This window comes from Barbatula barbatula (genome assembly GCF_947034865.1).
Source record: "Barbatula barbatula genome assembly, chromosome: 16".
Classification (NCBI taxonomy): Eukaryota; Metazoa; Chordata; class Actinopteri; order Cypriniformes; family Nemacheilidae; genus Barbatula; species Barbatula barbatula.
In genome coordinates this window covers 15579297-15601880 of record NC_136779.1, presented here as the reverse complement: position 1 = coordinate 15601880, position 22584 = coordinate 15579297, and the positions used below count along the sequence as shown (strand labels likewise).

The 22584-nt window shown below is 38.5% G+C and overlaps 1 long non-coding RNA gene across 1 annotated transcript in view; it reads right to left on the bottom strand.

The window, feature by feature from the left end:
* The window catches only part of LOC306905808, a 66301-nt gene that overhangs the window by 10363 nt on the left and 33354 nt on the right, over nt 1-22584 (bottom strand). The window contains exon 2 of the long non-coding RNA XR_013787775.1: nt 14464-14564. This is a non-coding gene — a long non-coding RNA (uncharacterized lncRNA). The remainder of the gene's footprint in view (nt 1-14463; nt 14565-22584) is intronic.

The window sequence follows — 22584 nt, the reverse complement described above, 5'->3', positions numbered from 1 at the left end:
TTTCCTTTTGCTTTATTGTTACTTAACAGTATCACAAACTCAACACAAATACACCTTGCAACAAAATGCGATGTAAACATATACACCATTTTGAAAGCACAATGCAATCCTCAGATAAACATGAATAATTCCTAGAAGTAATCTGATGTACAAATATATGTACGTCAGGAATATGCTGTATAGAGGCAGTCAGCTGACAAATATATATGTTTATTTACTGGATGTCACAACAAAACTATACTTTTACTGTATATCACAACCAAATCCATAAGACATTCACTCAATGTTTATTTACAATTCAGAAGAGGGGCCATTATTTATTCAATCTCATGCAGTAATATTTCTTGTTATAAAAACCTTTTTTTTATTTACACAAAAGTAGAAATATATTTTAAAAATCCCTCACTTGCTCTTGCCATCACAAGGCATATGATAGGGTTTGGTGAGAAAAAAAACAAATTGATTTACTATTTAGTAGAGAGTAATTTTAAAGCCTTTTAAAGAATGTCTTATGGCTTGAAATAATGGGTCCCATTGCAAAGGCATGAGCAAAGGATGTTTACAAATTGGTTTAGACTGAATTTAACCCAAAGCATCTGACAGAGAGTATTCCATCGGGTCCAAAGATTCCAATTCCAAAGATTTAGACGGATATGTGACCAAGACTCAGATTTTGAATGTCTGGCTATGGATATGAATCATCGTTTTAAACAAAAAGAGTGGTCGATCAGGCTAAATAAAGTGTTGTTACTACAACAGGATGATTTACTAAAAAAGAAAAGCAAGAAAACAACTCCACACAACCGTATTTTGTTATGGAATTCAATTCTGGGTCACATGACATCAGGCGTATAATAAATAGAAACGGGGGGATTATTCAAAGTGATCCAAGTCTACACGAGATTTTTCGAGAACCTCCAGTTGTGAGCTAAAGACAGGCTCCTACAATTAAAGACAGAGTTGTGAAAAGCTATTTGCCTCCTGTGAAAAAAACAACATGTCATGTTTAAGTGTGGACACTGTAATCATTGTGAGAATGTCATTCTTGTATTTTTGCACAAAGAAACTATATTTGATTAGATCTTTCATTAATTGTAAGTGTACACGTGTAATCTATAGGATTCAATGTGCTTGCTTGTGCTTCTATGTGGGCCAGAAAAAAGCATAGACTGCAAGATAGATTATGCAATTCATACAAAAATGCAATTCGTACTAGAAACAAAGATTATCCCATGCCAGTACATTACGCATCTGCACATGACTCAAATCCCTCTACTTTAAGAATTATTGGTTTGGAAATTGTAACTGGATCGATCAGAAAGGGTAATAGATTACAAAGAATTCACAAAGGTAAGCCTTTTGGATTTTTCAGTTAAAAGCCACTATCTTTCCTGCTTTGAACGAGGAATTGGATTTATCTCCGTATTTATGAAATGAAAATCATTCTGATTATTCTTGTCAAGGTTTTTATGTGATTGTAGTATGAAATTGTTAATGTTGCTATTGGTCCCCCATGAAGATTATTTTGGTTTCTCCCATTTTTCTAGTGGAACTGATTATATCTACACGTGTGACTTATTTTGTACTTGACACACTCTGAGGAAGGCTGCATGGCCGAAATGCACCAGTGTGAAGTGTTTTAGTCATTTTAATGTTTCTATGAGCCATGTTTGAATAAAGGCTTTTTAACATTTTGGAACTGGAAGAAGTGCCTTGGATTTGCATTTGTTTGATATAATGACTGAACATTTTATGGGTGAACTATTTTAACATCTTTATAAAATGTATTTTAGGCTAGTGTTTCATGGCCATGTATGACCACACAGAGCACGGCACATTGGTAAAACATTTGCTTTGATGACATTTTTGCAGTACACAGTCGTCTACAATGTAATCAAACAATGCTACTAACTGTCAATGGAGAAAAACGGACATGAGGTAGGTGGTAATCTACAGGGTTAACCAGTCCAAATTTCACCTATTGTTCCTAACTAACTCGGTCAGCAAGGTCAACTTATGTCAGTGTTAGACAAGCACAAACCAGTAAACACCTTTCTGTATCAGTATGGATATTTACCTCTGGGCTAAACTGGGCTTTTTAGAATGGTCAGCTTTATAGCACTGGCCATACTAGACCCTATGGCATGGCTTCAAACTGCATCATCCTGCATGAAACCAAGCAAGTCTCCTGAGTGTTCTGTTCAGCTTCTGCTCTGTGATTAAAGGCAGATCTGTTGGCCAAGGATCAAGCCTCCAGCCCAGCGTGCTGTTACTGCAGGAGCCATGGACAGAGCCTGGCCAACGCAGATCAAGTTGGCAGGCAACAAGGCCCATCATCATGGGCATGCCAGCCTGCAGGAGAGCCTGTTAACCCTCTTGAGAAGCCGTAGGCTTGCAGCACTCCTGCTGAGACGTCAAAAAAGGATTTGGAGGAGAGGTTTGTTAGCACTTAAGAATAATAGGTATTTTATAGGTAAGACTGCTATAAGGGGAAAATGTTGCTGTATCGATAAGCATAGCGCAGTATCTTCATATGCACTGCATCAGCCTTAAACTCCTCAGGTGAATATAAAGCCAAATGTAGTGGGCCACTGCCTGCATTTTCTTAAATAAATCTTTCCCTATCATTGACGAGATTTCCGTTATTTATGACGCAATGCTTCCCCACCATGGACAAGACTTAAAGCCAGTAAAACTTGTCAATGTTATATGGTATCCCTCACTTGCTCTTGCTATCACAAGGCATATGATAGGGCACAATGTGTACAAATCCAAAAAACTAAATCCCAAAATGTTATCATTGTTCTGATTCAAATCTGAATAAAGTCTTTGACAAAGATATAATTTTCTCAGCTTTTCAAAAATTTCCCAGCTTTTTGTTTGAAATTTATTTTTTAAGAAATCTACCCCCACACTTGAAAGAGAATGAAATTGTTCATTCTAATTGTTGCTAATCTGATGGAATCATACTATAAAACCACAACTGCCTACCTTTTGCTCCATTGCGTCAGTACATCCAACCCGATCTCACTAGAATTAAAAACTATTTTACTAGGTGGCTAGTTTGTATGAATTTGTACATTGTGAATTGTACACAAATGTACGATTACAAAGCAATACTGAAGCCCCACCCCTGACCCCGCCCCTATACCAAACATCACTGGCACAGAATGCAAATCATACTGAAATGTACAAATAAGATTGTACGAATTCAAACATTAGCCACCTCATAAAAAACTATGTAATTGGTAAAATGAGGCATTTTCCACTGTGTCCACACAGTGAGATGTTCAGTGTGGATGTTTTATCCCCGATAAGGTTGTAGCCTAATATTAAAGGCGTCCGTGGAAAGTGGTGGTGGGGGGTTGGAGGTTAAAAAGGACTCTGTGGGAGTCTTTTGCAATTAGCAACTCTTCCACACATCTGGAAACATCTGTCAATGGGGAATTATCTCCTGCTTCTGGGAACAGACCTTGCAGGCCAACCGCATATGTTTTCCAAATGCATGTGCAACTGCGCACACACACACATGCCCAGAACCACATAAATACAGAACTACAAAGTCCAACTGATATTAATGCATTTCTATAATAAATAGCAGTTAGAAAAACATACTATCTGCACAGTCGAAAGGTTTATATAAACATGTTACATTTACTCAACCTTCTTGCATTAGTTTTCATTTAACTAAAAATATAACATATGCCAACTTTGTCTCCCCTTCCCCCTCATACACACAACATAAAGGCAAATATCAATTCATTATGAGGCTCTAATTGTAAAAATGTGCCAAAATAAGCCATGATTACTTTTCCTAACCCAGCACTCTTTTAATCCAATTTTCAAATTATAGAAATCTGCTTCCATCATGTTTCGGATATTAGGCTGAGTAGGGCTGATGCATTCAAGCCTTTTCATTAAAACTTAATTAAACTGTTTATTTATTTCCACTGGCTCCAACCGAAGGGGCTTGTATCAGGAATCAATGAATCTGAAGGCCTAATGATACTCTGAAAATGAAAAACAGCATTGCATTCACATTGAAAAGGGCTGGCAGCAGATACTGATAACAGGGCCACGTCCAAAAAATAAGGCTAAGAGGGAATGAAGATAAATGTGCTGTTAAGCCACATTTCTGAGGCGACATCAATTCTTGAACGCATCTACAAGCAAAATCCGCTAACTTTGCCCAATAAAGTGTACAAGGACAACTTCTACCGATGACCCGTCTACCTCGCTACATCACAACCAATAAAATTAATCAGATTGTGGAATGTTTTGATAGACAGACTGCTGCACGATTATGCAACCCAATCTAAAAGAAGTTGACATACTACTTTACTTGATCCCACTCGCTTCTCAGTCCAAAACCCATAGCCAGGGGCTCCACATGACTGCGGAACGGGCCTAATGAAACTCTCCCCCTGGAACATTGTGTGTGCATTACTGGACTGGTATAAAGCATATTCTCAGTATGCATGTAAATGAGTGGGTCAAATTCCAGGCCCAGGGATTTGTTGGAGACACAGGAGTAAGGTCTCGCCAGGACTATGTCAATAATTCAACCCTGACCACAAATGCTATCTTCCGCCTCCCAACTGCCTGTTTAAGACAGTTTTCTCATTCTGACCACCATAACAAATAGCCATAGTGAGAAGCACAAAAATACATACATACTCACATGACAAAACATGCATTAACACACAGGCATACACACACATGCTCACATATACAAACATTGACTTGAAAATACCTTTTCAGAGTTCAAAACAAGTCATTCTATGCCAATTTCGAACAAATGAACACATATTAACATATACACACTGCTGGAACTCATCTGAATTGCTGAACAAAAGTGCACAGGGGCAAGGTGGTCTGAATGAATATATTGCTGTGTCTGTTTTTGGTAGCCTCTTGATTTGGCAATTCAATCTGCAAAAAAAAAGTTATGCAACCAGACTGGTATACAGTTTAGTGTCTAAGAAAGATCAGATATGCAATAACTAGTTATATATCTTAAATATGACTACAACACCCTCACCCAACCGGCAAGCTAGTCACTAGGGGGTCTATCCTCCAAAACTTCAAACACCCAGATGCAGAAACTATACCAAACCATCAACGTAAGACTCTTTTACAACCTAATGGAATGTGGAACACTCTCTTCATTCACTTTAGGGACAGACATACACTCCTACTGTTACAAACAGGGAAAGGGAAATCAGGAAGAGGTTCCGAATGCAGTTTAAAATCCATTTATAAAATACAACAGAGTAACAATGTCCAAGAATGACATAGGTATTATCCAAAAATTCACGAGGGAAACAAGGGTGTAACATAAAACAACGATCGACAACTCCGAACTAAACACAAAGGCAATATATACACAAGTGAAGACAGACAGGAAATGGGACACATGTGAAACTGGTTGACAATCACAAAACACAATGCATAGTCCTTGACTAAAACACAGGCAGAAATACAGAGTAAAATGGCGCCCTCAGATGGAGACCCGAGGCGTCAACCACAGGCTGTGACATAATGCCCTCAAAATAACAGTTCAGGAGGGAAGTGGAATGGAGGCAGGAGGAGACCAGGGCTGAGCAGAAGTAACTTGAGGCAGAGACAGTAGAGCAGGAGGTGGAGCCGACTGGGCTGAAGGCCGAGGCCAGGGCACGACAGGGGCGGATTCCAGGGCCAAGCGAGCTGAGGTGGCTGGACTGAAGGCGGAGGCAGGGCAGAGTCAGCAGAGTTGAAGGCGAGAACCAGAGTCGGTAATTGGAGCCCCTGGTGGCTTAGGCAGAACAGACTAGGCTGGTATGGCCTCAGGCAAAAGTTCATAAATTGAACTTGATTTGGGAACGGCTCTTGTACTACATTTACATTTAGTCATTTAGCAGACGCTTTTATTCAAAGCGACTTACAGATGAGGTAAACAATGGAAGCAATTGGAACAGCATAAGGACAACAATACTCTTTATAGCCTACCACAGTACAGAGTTAAGTTTGTAAATGTTTTTTAGAAAAGTGATAGAAGTCAGAACTGATCGGTCAGGTGTTGACAAAAGAGATGTGTTTTCAGACGATTCTTAAAGATGGCTTAAGAATCTGCTGATCTTGTAGCAGCGGGCAGATCATTCCACATAAGTGAAACCGGTCCAGAGAAGGTACGTGAGTGATTTTTTACCTTTTTGGGATGGCACCACAAGACGCTGTTCATTTGCAGAGCGTTGGGATCTGGCGGGTACATACATCAGTATTAGCGAGGGGAGATAAGGGGGTGCCGAACCAGTGGTGGTCTTGTATGCCAGGGGCAGAGTCTTGAATTTTATGCGTGCCTTGGATGTCATTTATACAGAAAATAGCAACGGACCAAGCACTGAGCCCTGAGGCACCCCTGTGTCGAGATGTTGAGACCCAGAGACCTCACCTCTCCAGGACACTCTAAATTACCTATCTGAGAGGTAGGACCTGGACCATTGTAGGACCATTCCAGAGACACCCATAGACCCAGCAGGATAAGAAAAGATTAGTTAGAGGCGGCTCTTTCCAGTCCCAGGGCTTCAATGACAGAGAGCAGTTCAGTCTCAGAGGAATTACCGCTCTTGAAACCAGACTGGTTGCTGTCCAGGAGATTGTTCTGGGTGCGAAAGGATGAGAGCTGGTTACATAAAACACGCTCAAGAGTTTTAGCAATTAAGGAGAGGAGAGATACCGTCTGTAATTTTCTAACAGTGTAGGATTAAGTGTGGGTTTCTTAAGTAGTGGGGTAACATGGGCCTCTTTAAAGAGAGTGGGAAATTAACCAGTGATGAGAGATGAGTTGATAATGTGGGTCAGAGCGGGAACAACCGATGGAGAGATGGCCTGGAGGAGATGTGTGGGAATGGGATCTAGCGGGCAGGTAGTCGCCACTTTCTTTCAGCAAACCTAAACATGGGGCAATGCTCACAGAGAACATCAGATAACCAGGGGGCAGAAGGAGATGCATGAGATGGCCTCGATGTAAGGGCATAAGCTGTTTAAGCAGGAGGTTAGTGCGGAGCAAAGAGTGTGGGTGGCGCTGTGAGGATCCAACAGAGAGAGCTTTTCAGAGGGAGGGAGCATGGTAGAGACCTAGATAAGTAGGGAGAGAGGGAACGTAGGTTGCGCCAGAATGTGACCAGTAGGAAAGCATGTGTAGTGTCTGGAGAAGTTAGGTTGAGATCAAGAGTGAAGAAGAAATTATCTGATGTGTGCAGCAGGTCAAATGACGCAGTCAAGTTGTTGAAGTCGGCAGCCTGTGCTTTTTCAAGGTGGATATTGAAGTCTCCAAGTATCACCAGAGGAGTACCATCCCCGGGATAGGATGACAGAAGCGCATCCAACTCCTCCAAGAAAAGTCCAAGCTGACCTGGGGGACAACAGACAACTACAACATGAGTTTTAACAGGGTGGATGAGAGTAAAAGCATGAGACTCGAATGAAATGTTGTCGCACAAGGGTGCTAGCTGTTTGAATTTCCAGTCGTTAGGAATAAGTAGCCCGGTTCCTCCACCCCTCCCTGATATGCCTGGGGTGTGGGAGAAAGTGTAGTTATTGGAGAGGGCGGCCATGTGACAGTGTCCTATGGCTTGATCCAGGTTTCAGTAAGTGCTAAAAGAGGAAGACCAGAATATAATTATTCTGGAAGACCAGAATAGCTGTAATGAAATCTGCTTTGTTTACAGTAGAAGCCCAGACGGGAACCGGCGAACATAAAACAACTTTTAATAAAATAAACAAACAACAAAACAAACTTAAAATGCCGGCAGCTCCCTCACGGTCGACTGCCGGCCACACAAACATAATACACCACAACATAAACTCCAGTCCTCGTCCTCTCTTGTGCTTGTGCTTGTGCTGTTGTCGCCTTTCTCTTAAGCTTCCGGAGTTCCTTCGTGAGATGCAAGACCGGTGCACGCACAGCTTACGCTCGTTATCACTCACGTCACCGGCCTCGCACCTTTCCCTCACGGCTCTGGTCCTGCCCTGCTCGCCACAACGATACAGGTGATTTATAAGTTGTATTGACAATAGGGACTTGAAAACTAAAGCGGAGAATAAGGAATATACAAGTCAAAATAAAATGTATTAAGAAGTGCAAAAAGGTAATACTTAAGTGCAATACTCAATTGTCTTGACCGTGTCCTTGCTCGGTGGTGTCACGTAGGTAGAGCTGATGGTCTTTACGCTCTTCAGTCTTCACGCGATGAACGGCAGTGGTGGTTCACCCAATTGAATTCAGCAGAACACACGATCAATTATCTCCCAATAATACGCGAAACCATCACGAGAACAAACGCGACTTCAACGCGTCACATGGCAGCATTAAACAAAGCAACAAAACTGCATTTTAACTCAATAAGACAAGATTAACCGAGTACACTTACGCGCTTTAGTTGAATCTTCAGATGCAACAAAAATACTTATCCCACAAACTGGACAGAGCACTAAAGTTTAAGTACTTAAACTGACGCTGGAAACGCCTTCAATAATCTCCCAATAACACGCAAAACCAGCACGAGAACGAACGCGACTTTAACACATCACGCGGTGGCAGTTAACAAAGCAATAAAACTATATATAAATAAATATATATATATATGTATATATATATATATATATATATATATATATATATATATATATAGTACTTGTAATGACCTATTTATGAAATACATTACAGAATTTCCAGCCCAAAACTCCTTTTAACATTCATTTATTACAAATCCATAGATAATGGTCAAACCACAGACATAAATAGGCTTGTTGTTTGTTTATTTAATTAAAGTTTGTGATATACGTTCGCCGGACTTCATTACACAAATAAACGCTAATAATTGTGAACTACCATAAATACTCAAGCGGTTGCGACCATGACATATTGTAGTGCAGTATAGTAATTACAGTGCTCTTCTCTTGCTATGGTGTGGTTAAACACTATACATCAACACTATCATCTAAGACTAGAGTTTATTTTAAAATATATTTACCCCAGTGTTTTTCATGGGGGCTGGCAGTTTATTACTACATTCAGTCCTACATTATTGATGGTGTAATTTGTAGGTTATTGTTCCTGTCGCCCCCCTACATTTTTGCTCCAGCCACCAACGCTTAACGTCCCGTGTTATATCACAGGACTTTATATTATATTGTTTGTAGTTCATGCTCATAAACCGGAATCCCTAATCATGCTGACTCTTGCTGCCTGCTCGTAAATGATTTCCCCAAATCATGAATTTGATCCAGATAAATATAATTCATCATAATCAATTAAATGTATCACAATTTGTGCTGGTACTTGTTTCTGTCTATTTCTGGAAATGGGAAGAAATGTACCTGTTCTACAGTATGAACCACTTATTAAAAAAATACGTAACCAAACAGTCTATGTTAACTTGACTCGTATGTTTTTTCGTGATTATAAAACCCTAGAACCCTAGACTTTGTAGACAAATATACTGTATATCTGCCAACATATTAATATATTTCATTAAGAAACTAAAATTATAAAAAAAGATAACTATTAAAAATGTATAACTTTGAATAATGCAGAAAAGCAGCCAATAGACGGTTTCAACAGCAAAAACATAAACAACCATAATTTCTAGTAGATTGCAGCAAAGAATCAATAACAATTGAGTCCCTGCTTGAATTCAGAAATAATCTACAAAATAAATAACAAGTGAATTACATTAGCTAGCAAGATAAAACGATATCTACCCATTATTATTTTGGGTTACCAGTAGAAGAAAATAACCATTATTTGGCTCAATTTAAATGCACTACCAGAACAGTTCAAAAAATCTTTGAGACAAGCACAACATCCTGAGCCAAACTTTAGTCTACTCATCACCTTAAGTTTAACTGCTTTTTGAGTCAGTGCAATATCAGCCACTTGTCATACTGATAAACGAAAAAAACTGCGGGCCAGGCAAAAATTTACTTCGGGCTAGGAACGCAACCGTGAACATAGCCGTCTATGAGAGTTGAAAACTAAATCTAATTGTTTGTACTTCCAAAACTCAGGTTATCAATGGCTAAATTAATCATTTTAAGATTCCTTTCCACTCATTATTTTAGATGAAAATAAGTTTAATGACTGGCTTCTTGTCTGGCTGAAAGGTCAAAAGTACCAAATTTTTTGTTTTTTATTGGACAGTGACTAAATATATGTAACTTACCTTTTGAATTCGAAATAAAAGTCATATGGTTTGAAACCAACATGTTGGTGAGTAAATAATGACAGCATTTTTGCGGTTGGCTGAACTTTCTCTTAAGGGAAAAGCTGGCCGCGGCCAACGTCTTTTAGCCAAAGCTTAACCTTTCATGAGGACCTGCTAAAGGCCAGCAAGCGAATTACAAAGGGCAACTTCCATTAATTACAGAAAAAACATATGGCAATTTCTGGGTCTGAATCTGAGTCTGGTTCTCGCTTATCTCTACAGGCAACTAAAATTGAGATTGGTCCAGGGACAAGCAAACATGAATTGCAGAGTGGACTAACATTCGTCCAGGCATCTGGATTCAGTTGAAAATGTTTGTTACACGAAACTGAATCAAATGAAAAGGTTTAAGGAATACTTCACCCAAAAATGAATATTTTGTCATCATTTACTCAACCCATGCTATTCCAACCCAGTATTGTTATTTCTTCCCTAAAGCACAGACGTAAGCAGAATCTTAACATCTCTTTTCCATACAATAAAATACCATATTTAAACAACATTAGGTATTTTCTAATTTCAAAGCAATACAAATGTGGAACAGAGGTCAATTTTTCGTCTTTATGCACTGATAATATTTGCATCTGCAATAGCTGTAAAGTATAATTTGTGATCCCAGTTGGTCACATGGCATTCAGAAACCAGTGACATTTAACCTCATTGTTTTTAAACGAAGCAATATGATGCATTTTTATATTGAACATAAGTGTAATTGATCTTTGAGAGTATGGCATGAATCGAAAACTACAAGAATATTAAAACTCAAGAGAAAAATCATACATTTAAGTCTGTTACTCACAATATAATGCACCAGTCATATGGCTTAGTTTCATATAATTTTATGATAATGTTTTTGTCTATGTAACATGAAGGTGAATCCATTTTAAAATGTGTACTCCTGAGTGACTTAATTAAGATTTAATACTAATAATACCACAGCAGATTTGAACTGCAACAGGAAAAGAGGCCCTTTGGTCAGTTTATTTTCCCTCCGTGAAGCATAGACCATGAGGATACACATGCACATGTACGCACATAAAGAGCTGATGAAGGAAGTAAAACAGTCCACGTGTAATTTGTCAGTCAGAATGGGGGCTACACATGTATACACAGATGCGCACGTTCTGCAAACTCTAAGGAGCCTGCGGGTCAATGTCAAGTGCAACCCTTCAACCTCCCTTACTCTAGACTAATGTATATGTGCATATGCATGCATGCTGTAGCAATTAGGCCAAGGGCAAGCCCTTATTGGACCAGACTCTTGAATCAGACACAGCAAGGTGTAGGAAAGTTGTCCTGGGGCACCCACATGAATACCCAAGTAAGCAAACAGTAATTCAAGCTAATTTGGACTACAGCACAAGTTCAGATTAACTTCCACATACTACGAATGAACTCTTCACAGCTACAGGAAAGACAAAAGGGAGAGGCCTTGTAGTTGTAGAAGGCTGCCTTTCCTGCCCTAGAGCCACGGAATCGATGACATTTCTCTCTGTGATCTGTTTGACTTGGAGTTTGCTGATGAGACCAGGCTTTGAGCTGGACCCAGAAACCTGCAGGAAACTTACAAACCCCTACTCTGTGCTTCAAATCATGGATGTCATCAGGTTTTGTTTACTTGAACTTATTGAAGTTGACAGGTTTTATTTGATTTCTTGTTACAAACACAATGTACGCGAGACAATTTGGGCAAAGAGCGTCTGCCAAAAAAGAAATCCGCCGGAGCAAACAAAATTATCATTGAAATTGTGACCTTACACTTTGTGCCTGTTGCATTTGCTTGGTATTAATGGTTCCTTGATTTGCACAGACAATAAGTATAGAAAATATGTATCTTTAAAATGTACCTTTTACTGTCACTGGTGTGGTACCCTTAAATTATCATTTTTGTACCTCTACAGGCACAAAACATAATTTTGTTTTTAAAGACCTACTGTGTACCTTCAAAGGTATAGTTAAACATTAAGTAAACAAAACATTTTATGCATTTCCGAATGAAATGGAATTTATAATGAGAAACATAGTGGGTGTGGCTTTCGTCTTTCTCTATGATTTGATTGGATGTATAAAAGTGTTCCATTTTTAAATGGAACTGGCTGCAGGGATGACAATAGCCATCTAACATACGTCATTTAAGATGGATAGTCATTAGTGGAAGTAAGAGCATTTTCAGATTTTACAGATTATGAGGGCAAACTAATTTTAAAATGAGAATGACTCATTTTGATAAACTAATTACAATAAACGCTGCATTAATTCATAAAAAATAGGCATAGTCATTTTTTATTTCACTGGGACTTTAAGTACACGATGGGTTCTGCAATACTTTATGATTTGTGTAGGTACAAAAAGGAATTCTTAAGGGCACCACTCCAGTGGCTAGTTCACCTTAAAAAAGCTTTTTTTGGTTTTGTACTTTTTTTCTGTTTGTAGGTGTGTGTAACCCCGTTTTAAGAGGACACACAAAACACTGCCGATGTCAATTGTTATTTGAGGTCCCCCCATTCACATAAGAAGTGTTATTTTTATGATGCAAAAAACGTATGGAAAGTGTTTCTAATCGGTCACTTAGACTACACCAATTATTTGTACATTTGCAATGCAACAGATTTTGGGCCACATAGGGAGAGAGAGGGAGAGTTTGTAACCATTGTGGTTATTCAGGCAAAATGATAAATGGGTGCAAAACCACCTATATGTTGTAGCGTCAACCATAAATTGGACCCTGAATTATATACGATATTATCATATGTGTAGTATTAACACCATATAATCTTGGTTATTAGTATCAAAGTTAATGCCAATATATTTCAACACAATCATTCAATTTTTGTCATGGGTGAGCTTTAAATGACAAACACACTACCCAAGTGCTGTCAGTACAAGTTAGATCATGGTATGATCTTTTCTTCTCTCCTAACGTGTTCCAGAACTGTCTTTTTCCCACTCTGTTACTCTGTCTCTATCAAATGCAGCATTGCATAGTTTCATTGGCAGGAGCTGTGTAATACATCTGAGTTTTCAGTCAGCATGAGTCTGGGCAGGAGTGACTGTGGTGTAGAAAACTTTTTTTAGACAGATGGAGAGAGAAAGATATAAATTAGAAAAAGAGACAGTGAAAGTTGCGTAGGAGTGCTATAGAAAACAGGAGCCAAAATCCCACTATAGCAGTCTGTTTCCTCCCCCCCACCTAAACAATTAAAATAATTCTGTCTTTGCCTTAATGGATGGAATTGTATGCAGGTTTCGGTTACGGCGCAATTCTTCTGCCAGGTCACTTTGTTTGCTGATGGCATTCATGCCCATTTGGACAAAAAGGTTATTTTTTAAAACACCTAATCCTTTCCAAATCACACATCAACAGTTATCCATCTCACACTTACTGCCTACCATTCTATCCCAACTTTCCATGTTCTCTCAAGTTTTCCTCTCTTGCTCTCTGAAACCCTTCATTAAGATTGGTCAATCGTGCCATCCAGCGGTCTGATATTTCTCAGATGCGTAGATGTTTCACTTAGAATTACAATGAAATAAAACGTTATTTACAGAAAACAATTCAAGATTTACCTCAAAACTATATTTTGTGTACACTTATTCGTATGGCAAGATGTACATTCAGCTGGTGATTACTGAAAAACAAAGTGAAAGATTTTGCTGATCACTCATTTTGCAAGAACATCTGACAGGCTGTATATTATCATTTACATGTCAATTTTACACCAGGATGATGCACATAAAAAACATGTATAAGAGATTTGAACTCAAACAGCTTTCCTGTAGCTCAACTGTAAAAACGCAGTGCTAGCAACGCCAAGGCCATGGGTATGATTTCCAATTAATGCGTCCGTTTTTCGCTCAAGAAAACGTGAAGCTCAAATGCATGGCAAGTTGGTTTAAATGGAAGCGTCAGCCTAATGCACAAATGTCAATTTTAACATGTAAGAAGCTCTTGGACAGTTCTTTCAGGGGGTTAAGGAGCCCACAGAAGCCTTGCCTACTGAGATCTCAGAAAAAGAGTAACAGGCAAAAGGAATTGAACAGGCAACGAGAATTAAACAGGGCAAAATTGAGTGCTTAAATAAACCAGGAATTGAAACATCTTGCATTAATATTCTTAATTAAGTCAGTGGCTCTCATTAGAAACATCCAGCCCTATCAAACAAAAAGCAGTCATGTTTATCCATTTTAAAACCTTTCTTTTTACAGCAAAAATTACCTCTTAAAGGGACAGTTCAGCAAAAAATCTGCTTTGGAGTTCGGTCACACACAAAAAGGAGTTTGGCAGAATGTTCCTGCTTCTCTTTTCTCCAAATAGACCTATAAATAAATCATAAACATAGTCAAAACTAAGATGCAGCATTATTGATATCAAACGTAGCATCACGCTCTTTGACATGTCATATCTGGATATAAAATAATGTGTTTAATAATAGAGAATATTTTTTCCTGAACAATGCAACTGTACAGCCTCACGACTTGAAATATAGCATGTGAGATGTTGGACTACATTTATGTTGCTTTTCTTACTTTTGAATCTTGACAACTGCACACTATTTACTTTCACTATATAGACAAAAAGCAGCAGAAACATTCAGCAAAGCTTCATTACTATTTTGTTTTGTAATGAGATTAAATTGACTAATTTATTATAGTGCTTTTTTTAACTATTCCCTTTTTCTTTCCAAATTTTTCCTCTACCTTTTCCCCATAGTGCATAAATGACGCAGTAGTTAGTGTTCATTTGTGAAGGGTCATATCACAAAACAAGCATGCTGTTCTCATTTCTGTGCTAAATTTAGACTTTTTCCTGCAGTAAAAGTGTACCAGAATCATGCTAGGTGACTAAAACCTACACTCGCTCGAACCTACGTCATCAGTTACGAGGTGCAAGGGCGTGGTGTTCCCGGCTTTTCCTGCCACACGTGCCAGCAAAACTGAAGATCGTGGTCTCTGAGACATAGCAAAAAAACTGAAATAAAGCACGATGGAACAATTCTTTCCATTGGCTTTGTAGGAGCGTGAGGACATTGAGAAGCAGGTGACTAGCGTTTTTGGAGCGCCAGAGCAAATGTTCCGTGACTCACAACTAGATATAAAGCTAAAAAACATAAAAAGGGTAAAATATTGATTTCCAAATTCCATTTATAATTATTCTCGTAAATAATAAAGTATTAAAGAGCCAAACTGAATGCCAGCAACTTGCAAAGCGAAGCCTAGCAGGAAGTGGTAACCCGCTCAGCTAGTGCCAACTGCTATTAATTGATGACGCGAATGTGTGCATGTGAACATGAGTGTCTTCACAACACTGCACGAATGGTGAGCAAGCACATCTTGCATAAAAAATGAATAAACTGCTTAGGTAAATAAACGTCAAACATATTTTAGCATAAGCAATGTTGAAAATTGGTCACATGTGCGCAATACTAAGTATACAATGAATCATTATCCCTGTCATCTTACAGACTTGCGACTAAAATATTGAAAGCTTGCGCCAGTGAGTCTGCCTGGCTGCATCCCTGAATGTACAATTGGATGAAGGCATGGGGACGCTTCGTAGAAGCGAGTGGGTGGGTGACTAACGGCCCGCTAACAGACGGAAGGGGGAATAAGTAGCGGAACGGTGGAAGAAGTAAAAAAAGAAAGGGAATCCTTGGTCCAGCACGCTGGCATGGCTCTGAGTAGCCAGTGGAAAGGGGCGAGGTGGTGAGGAGGTGGGTACGTTAGTTATTAAAGCTCCCGAACAGCTACCGTGTTTTTTGGACAGAGAGTGGCAGGCGTGAAGGAGCGGGAGGGAGTAAAAAGGACTATGACTCAGCAAAAAACAGCTCAGTCATGGCCTTTAGAGACAAAATCTCTTTAGTTTTAGAGGGTGAGACTCAGCAGCAGATTAAATCGGCAGTCGATAAGTGTGTTTTGTTTTCGTAACCATTTTGTCCCCGCAAACCTAGTCAAACTAAAAGGTATAAAAATATATAATGTCCTTACATTTTGGGATAAATTGTAAACATGTTGCTAAAGAAATTTGCTTTACAAGAATAAATTGTAATATGGGATGCAAATGCAATTCAGTAACAGTTGGTAAATTGCATTTACAGTACAGAAATGTTAGAATAAAATAGTCAAATATTCGATTCTTCGATAAGAGGAGCCTGATTCGACTACCAATCTCACAGTCGAATCTTATGCAATGGGGATCATGCCAATTTGATTATATGGGCAGTGGCGTAGAAGTAGCATGTTCCTCACCACCTGCAGATGACTCGCAATAGAATGTGTACACCGGTTCCCAACATTTATCACTTACTGAATGTCTGGGCATATAAATATGAATTGACACTTTGTCTGTTTAAATGCACAACGTTTGTTATTTAGACTGAATTTTCGAAACCACAACCTTGCGTTGTTACAGGGAACAAACACGCATGTATGATTCGACTAGACACCCCTACAAAACACAAAAGAAGATATTTTGAAATATGTGGGTAACAGAAAACCGTTGGTCCCCATTGGCTTTTTTTGTGTTCTTACAATAGAAGTTAATAGAACAGTCCTTTTTTCTTATCACATGCAATACAGAATGCTAAAACAACATTCAGCAGTACAATAACACTGTAAGGATATTTTAGTACAGTTTTTACCAAAATATCCAGAAAATAATGCAGTTTCTGTATTCAGTAAAAAAACCTGAATCTTAACCAGCGGTTCTCAATCCTGATTGTAACTTTCAAAAAACCGACAACAAAACTAATATATGATTTCTCAAATGTCATAAGTTTCTTCTTTCTTTTAATAATATATTCTATGAAGCAGAGGTGTAAAGAGTACCTGAAAACCATACTAGAGTAAAAGTACAGATACCTTGCAGCCTTACAAGTTACAAGTCACAAATTCCAAAACGACTTGAGTAAAGGTCTTAGAGTATCTGATTTTAACAGTACTTGAGTATTTTACTCATACTAAATGTCGGCTCAAAGCAGCACTAGTCCTCAACACTTAGGAGATATGTCAGTGAAAAAGAGTATTCGCATCAAAAGGAAGACCTAAAAAATGCAACAAATCAAGGTCGACACCATAGCCTACGTCTATTACAAGTTAAGGAAACCTATATCCTTCAAAAAGATCTCTGTAGTAAAACAGATAAATAAAATAATTTTAAGTAAAAAGTTACAAGTCAAAGCCTTTTTGCAATGGAAATGCTTATTTTGGCCTTATGCGCGAGATGCCATGTTGACAAGTTTCACTAAGTAAGGGCAAAAAAGCACAAGATATGGTATCTCCAATTCCCTGTAAATGGCAATATTGCTTCTTCTTTCCCCCAAAATATATGCTTAAAAAAGTTGGAAGCCCAAGCCAGGGTCAATCAACAACACAAAAAATGCCCACACATGCTAACATGCATAAAATACAAAACCCTTACTCATTGAGCAACTGAATCAACTGACTGAGATCATTGGATTCCATTATCACTAAAATTAATCCAAACTTTGGTTATTGTCCTCACCTGTCTAAATTCAGAGTAGGATAAATTAACTAGTAGGAAAGCAAGAGTTGGACAGAGAGAGGAGTGGCTGGCATCCTGATAAAATACAACTTTTCTTGGAGTGCTTTCTAAAACTGCACTGCTTTTCCCTCCAAAGATCTTCTAAAACTCCCAGCTGTTTTCTTTGTATGCAGTTTTTTGCCAAATACTTAATCATAATAACAACACTATTATTAGTTGACGTCAATACGAATAACATCTAAAGATGGCTGGTGTAAATCACAGTGAAAACTATAATGCCCCTGGTAAGGAGCGATTGGGCACAGTTGTGTTCCGTTAATAATCCAGTGGAAAACAAGTGGAAACAAGTTTTTAAAAGACAAAAGTCAAAAGACCTGGTTCTGATTCACTTTTCCCCACATGTAAAAGTCAAGAAAGATTTACCGTAAGTGGCATGTAATAATTTTGTGTGCGTCAACTGGCCGCTACTGAGATGAGGGTTGACAAGGTAGGGCAGTTACAGCTGCAGTGATTTGCTGTGGTATTTGAATAAGTAACTGGTCCGACAAGTTGTGGAAGAGAATACAACAGCGGGGGTCAACGTGGCTTTTCCAGCTTTGCCCTCCAAAAGTGTGACTTGAGCTTTTATATGACAATAAGTATTATGTCTAAATAAAATAAGACAATAAAATGCCAAGCAAGTAACAGGACTTCCCTGATGCTTTTTATAGCTTGGAAGGCTTAGTTCTAAAGGTATAAAATAAAGTAAGTATAGTATGTCTAAATATGAATCACAATGAGCTTATCTTGCCAACTAAGAAAAATTGCAAATTAAAGCCTAATAACAATAGTCCTGGTACCACAATAAACACTGCAAAAATAATACAATATTAATATAGATTTTATTATGTTCATTATTTTACAGATATATAGACCACTTTTCAAGATGTAAACATTCCACTGTCATACATGTTTTAGCTGGTAGCACAACTATTAAATTGTATATTTGTTGTTGAATGAAAATAAAATGTTAGAAATACACACATTTGATGTAATGACTTGTAACTGTTGATCATGACCATCAATTTAATGAATAAGGTCAAATAAACAAACAAATAAATAAAAAGGTGTGGTTTCTATAACCTCCAGATTTAAAAAAATAAATTAAAGCCTGGTGGTAAATGCGGCGACATATTGTGCTAGTACGCTCGTGACAAACCTTGTGCTGTCCTTTGCCGATCCTGCTCCCCTGTCTCTACCCAACACTTTCCTGTCACCGCTCCACTGTCCTATCATAATAAAGGCAAAACAGCCTTATACAATATAACTTAAAAAAATATCAGTTATGGCCATGTGGTCTATTTTAAACAATAAGGATATCAGTATGTACAATCTCTTTTCTTGTGCAATATCTATTGACAATATGAACAAACAAATCCCTGCGAAACTGTGCAACATAAACTGTTACCGACTGCCGTAAAACTGTGAAGTCCAGCCACTGACGCAACTGCCATATATGATTGGTTAATTATACCTCCCATAAGGTCGACTGCCGGCCATACAAACACAATTAAACACAACATAAATTCCAGGACTGGTCCTCTCTCACTGACGGTCCGGTCGCTCGTCCTCTTATGCTCCCGATCTCCTCCATGATACCAGACCAGTGCGCGTACAGCTGAGGCTCATTATCACTCATGCACCGGCCTCGAATCCCGGCTCTCGTCCCGCCTACCTCACTACAGTAAGTATTACAGAAATTGGGTTAAAATAACCCAACAATGGGTCAGTGCTATAGTAACCCAGCATTGGGTTTTTTGTTGGGTCAATTTTATTTCCATCGAATGGCAAATCGTCCTGGTGCTTATGATGGCCCTAGCCATGAACCTAGCCATTATACCCTAGACATAAAAATTATAATAAAAGCGGTTATTTAAAAAAAAGGTTAGTTTTAACCTGAGAATTATACTTTTACTTATGAGAAAGTATTTTCTTGGTGCTTGGTTGACAGTTTTGTTTTATGCTTCGCAGCAATGCCATGTGTGCAGATGTAAGAGGCGTGTGCATTAGATAAATTGGAAAGTGTGCTTCTATCTGTCAATTTCTTACTTTCATCCACATTCAACCCAATAATAAAGGTTGCTGCCTACTGTAGTTCCACATGGGTGTGAGTGTGTGTGTGAGTATTTGTGGGCCAACATCAAAGCAGAAGAAAGAAAGCATTACATGTTAACTCAAAGACAACAACAACACTGACAGAAACCATGAGGCCTTCCACCATAATAAGGGCTCCAATTATGTCTTACAATCACTGTGGTGCAAAACAGATTACACATCGTAGATGTCTTTTCGCTGGCCTTTAAAGGTTCCATCTTGAACCCCAGCCACAACTGGTACTGCACTGCTGAGGCACCCTGTTGCCTATTAAGACTAAAAACAAGCGACAGATTCCGCCTTTTACAAGCTGTGATTTGAGTCCTGACCTTTTTCCAGTTTTGCAACAATAATCAATAATCGCAACAACAGCTTTAAAACGGGCCAAATGAAATCTTTCATGTGTTCTTTTATGGAGTTTTACAGTGATGGAGAGGAAAATCACATATTGTGGGTTTTTGTGTTTTGATGAGCTGATGTTTGATTGGAAAATATTCTGCAGTGATTGAGTTGCTTGCGTCTGATGTGGCGCATTTGCTTTTCTATGAGTACGTAGGCTGGGTAACACATCAGGACATTATGGTGTTATTGTGGCTGTACTTGCGTGCTTTAGTACAGTGAATGTTTGGGTTTGCAAAGGGCAAAGTGATATGCTGATAGTAGTGCTCTCAAATGTAACGGCCAAGCAAGAAGAATCTTGCATTAATGTTGAGGTTTAGTGTTGCCTTACGGGTATTCTGGCATTGGAGCGGGTGCTCTGTTGGATAAAACAGGTGGACCGATTGACAAGGAGACAGCTGCTGATACAGTCGCCAGGGTGAAGAGTGAGAGGCAAGCGTTTTCATCAAATAACATGATGATCTGTCACTCGAAAGGGATTAGAACAGAAACACACACATAAACAGATGTCATGCACCTGTTGTTTTAAGCGGGCACCAGTGGCTGCTCTTTTCCACTTGGTGTCCTGGGTTGGATAAGACATAGGGAAAGAAAACAATCCAGTGGTACAGTTTTATGTTTTGCATTCATTGTCCGTGTTAAAATCTAAGCCTAATTTTATGTATACAGTATACTTTGAATAGTTATAAAAGTTATAAAATATTTAAAATCACTTTAAAGGAATGTTTTTTGTGATCTAATAACTGTTGATCGGAATGTATAGTTGACAGATAAAAATTAAATATAAATCTCTCTAATTTTATTTTAGATTATAAACAGAACTATTAATTATATAACACAATGTAATATTAACAGTTCTAACCGATCTTTTAACTGAAGAAATACAAAGAAAGATAGTGACTTCAGTATTGGCCAAAAGTTATGTCTATAGAGGTATTTTGAAACAAGTAAAACTAACATAGCTTTTATCAGGGAATATGGATTTTTTAATAATATACAAAAAAAGCATGAGAAAGTTCAAACGAAATAGAACAAACATTGGCTACAATGTACTTGTGTAATTTTTTTCTACCCCTTAAATTGTAAGGAAATTTAGTATCTTTTACATACATATTTAATCATATATTTGAATAAAAATAATAGACAAGGACATAAAATACATTTTTCAAAGTTGGGCATGACTTTTGGCCACAACTGGAGATCATGTCAGAATGATCAGTTTTAACCAAATTATTCAAATAAGATATGAAATGAACAAATGTATAAATGATTATACAATAACATTTTCAGAGATGCACTTTTGGATTTGATTTGGAAGTATTTAAAATCCACTTTGAACAACTTTATTCAACTTTGAATAAACCATGCCTGCATTTAAAGGAAGGAACAGGAGTCCCAGATGAAAAATATGTCTGTTCACGCATGTGGCAGGGACAAGAGCTGATGTCATTAAAAAGCCTGGAGCCTAACCTAATTGGGATTTCCTTTGGCCAATCCCCCCTGGACATCAGGAAACAGCCTTCGGCACTGAAGTACGCTCTTCTGCTCACTGTTGTCCTGCCCAGGATTATGTAACATCCCATAATGTCAAAATTCATGGGCTAATGTAATTGGTGTTTAAATATTTATTATCTTGGAGCTATTTTCTAAGCTGAAACCAGAATGCCGTGTGTCAGGCCATGTTTTGAGTGCTTACTCCTGCAGCATTTGGGGCTTGTGGATAACCTAACAATAATGACTACACAAATACGATGCTAAATTTAAAGATATTAACATTTGGTGATGCTAGTGGAAAACACCTACAGTTTACAACTCATCTTCAGAAACCTGAAAATAGAAAGGAAAAAAACTATATTCAATAACAATCCATACTATCTCAGTCCTCTGTATTCAAGCCTACATAACCTACATAACTATCCCTCTCCCTCATCACTCTGTTTCTTCTAACAAAAGACTCTCATTAATGAGTCCCGCAGTTCCAAGTGGTCAAGCGTCAGTGCTAAAACCGAGAGGAAGTGCATTCCATCCCCAATGCTTTCTGGCAACGCTGTAAGCTACTTACATGTCCTGCTGGTCATTCTCATGCCCTGTGCTCAGAAACTCTACCCTACACAACACAAAGCTGTTCGGTCGGCTTAGACAGGCAATTTCAACTTGCCAATTTCAACTTTACTAACAGCACTAGAAGGGTTTTAAGCACAAAAAGTATGGTTTCACATGGATGCAGGGTAGCAGCCGCATAAAACTTGTTTAGAAGAGGAACGTCCTCTTCTGCCTCCGACACAAGCGCAACACTGCTCTGAT